Raw genomic sequence first — 2,639 nt, forward strand, 5'->3', positions numbered from 1 at the left:
GGTGGGGGGGGGGGGGGTAGCGATATCTAGCTTATCCTCCTTACCCACTTTGTACAATGGAGTACAATCACAGTAGGGCGTATCTGTGGTTTTACTAGTTTTGGACATGACTACAGATGATCTAGCAGCTTATAAATCAAGTATGTTGACACACAATATGCTCTTTGCAGCGGAATCGTTCCGCAACACGTATTTCTTCCAACTTTTACGTCAATCATCCTCCTTCATTTTCTTCTTCTTATTAATGTGATGCTAGCACAGAATTTTGAGCCCAGTGTTCTGAAGTACCATCAAAAGGTGCCATAAACATTCTTTCCTCATTCTTTTCTTCTTCTCAGAAACATCGGGAACGGTATCTAGGATATCAGTTGTTTCTAGTACTGATTGGACAGAGATATTCAATATTGAATTGTTAAAAAAACCCTACTTTTCTTTTCTTTCTATGTCTACTTTTCACTATTTTCATTCTTGAAAAAATATGTCTTGGTAGATTGAATTATAAAGCTGGCGGCTTTCTGTGACAATTCAATCCAAATCGACCTTTGGGGAATTATTTTGGTTATTTTGAATTTCTATTGGTGTTTTTCAAAGTCTTGGGCCAATTGGCTTTCCTGTAATCCAGACAGTTTAAATATAAATATTTATTTCGGATGTGGAATCAAGGTCTGCTATGTCTGCTGTTTTATTTGCGACATAATATTTTTCTTCTTCAGGAATAGCGTATTTGTAGAAGAAAAAATATATTATTTTGTTTTTGTTTAAGTAGGACTTGTGATCATAAAATATTGGCATTTTCAGGCCGGACTTTGTTGAGTGTTTGCCAGAGATACACGTCTCGACTATTATTTTGTTGGAATGGAAAGAAGAGAAAAAAATTGAAATAAATAATGTTGAATAGAAATAAATAATATTGAATTGAAATAAATAATATTATAATTGAAATAAATAATTTTATCCCCTATTCCGGCGGCCCGACAAAATATATTTTTCTTATAAGTGATAGTAAACTGAACTTGTGATTATCTAACGGTGTTAACGTGCATACAGTGGCACATAATAGTACCTAAACATACGCATGTATATTTTTATGTCGTCGTCAACTTGTCAGGTATGAACTTTTGTTTCGGAAACGACTGGGACACAGTCAGTGGGGTGTAGTCAGTGGGGTATAGACTGGCTTTATACCAACGAAAGGGCGTAGCATGTGTACCTTTTGTAGAGTAGTGTGGCATTACCTTTGCCATGGATCTTGTGTCAAAGGATATGGCTATGAGTGACACTTGTGAGACTACAGGGTGTATATAAACATTCGTCTAGGTTACTGCTTAATACACCAAAGTGTGAAACATAGGTCGTGTGCTGGGTGTAAGTGTGACTAAACCCTAAAACAGACTATTAATTCGTTTAAAGCATTCGACGAATCAACATCCTGACCTCAAATTACTCAGTTGAGACAATATTCTACACTCCATACAGCGTTCGCAATTGGATGGGATCAGGGCGTATATATACTCTGTCCATATGCATTAAAATAGGCTTCTTACATTTTTTTTTGTACATATCTAACCGTTGGCTATCATAAGCCGACACAAAAACATTGGTCCTTAGGGTCACAGACCGGGTAACAATAGAACATGTACACAGTATTGCGCACGGCTTGCCGAATGTAGTATATCTTGTTTGATCAGCAGCATGCTTTAATCTACTACTATTTATCCCGCGCGCACATGTTTTAATAGACCAGCGGGTTTGGAATTTAGATTTTATTTACTCATGGACGTTTTCACAGATACATTTTTCGGATGTGTATTAGAATTTTGTTTACGTTTTATGAAAAATCGTTTCATTGAAATAAATAGGTCAAAAATAGAATAATTTTTATTAGTCTACTTTCCGAATATTCAAAACTTGTGTGGCAACCTTTTTTTTCTTACTCATGGACGTTTTCATATATATATATTTTTCGATTTGATTGAAGACTTCACTGTAATTTTTGAAATGACAAGTGTCCGCCCGATTTTTTGGACGATTTTCAAACTGGTTATTTTACAATACGTTGTTGGCGGTGCCAATATATTGGTTCAAAAATATAACTACAATTGGGGTTCTCTAAAATTGCAGCAACAAAAAGCGCGTCACATTCCTGTGTTACTCTTTTCGCCTTCATTCATATAAGTTTCATAAATTCTACTAGAACTTCGTAGTAATACTTTTATAAAATCCCAAAATCTTCATAAAACCATCAGGATAATTTCAAGAGCCAGTTGGCTGTGCAATCCATAACCCAACCAAGCAAGCTCTAGATGTAGTAAACACTAAAACCTACTGAGTCTCCCCGAGGCTCATTGCGGTGTATTTATTCTTATATTTGATTGTCTACTTGGTCTACAAATAATTCACCTCGTGTGAATTAATTGTAAACTAATTCCAACTCCACACTGATAGTGGTTTAAGGGGACTTCTACTACATAGATTATTGGGTATTACTGAAGGATAGATTCCTTACAATGTATTTGGTGGCGCTGGTATCATTATCTATTATGCCAACCTTTCGTAGATATGAAAGTATCTTCTCTTATACCGGTATTCTTCTTGATGACAGTATATATATATATATATATATATATATATATATATAT

This window comes from Sphaeroforma arctica, assembly GCF_001186125.1.
Source record: "Sphaeroforma arctica JP610 unplaced genomic scaffold supercont1.261, whole genome shotgun sequence".
In the NCBI taxonomy this organism is placed as follows: Eukaryota; class Ichthyosporea; order Ichthyophonida; genus Sphaeroforma; species Sphaeroforma arctica.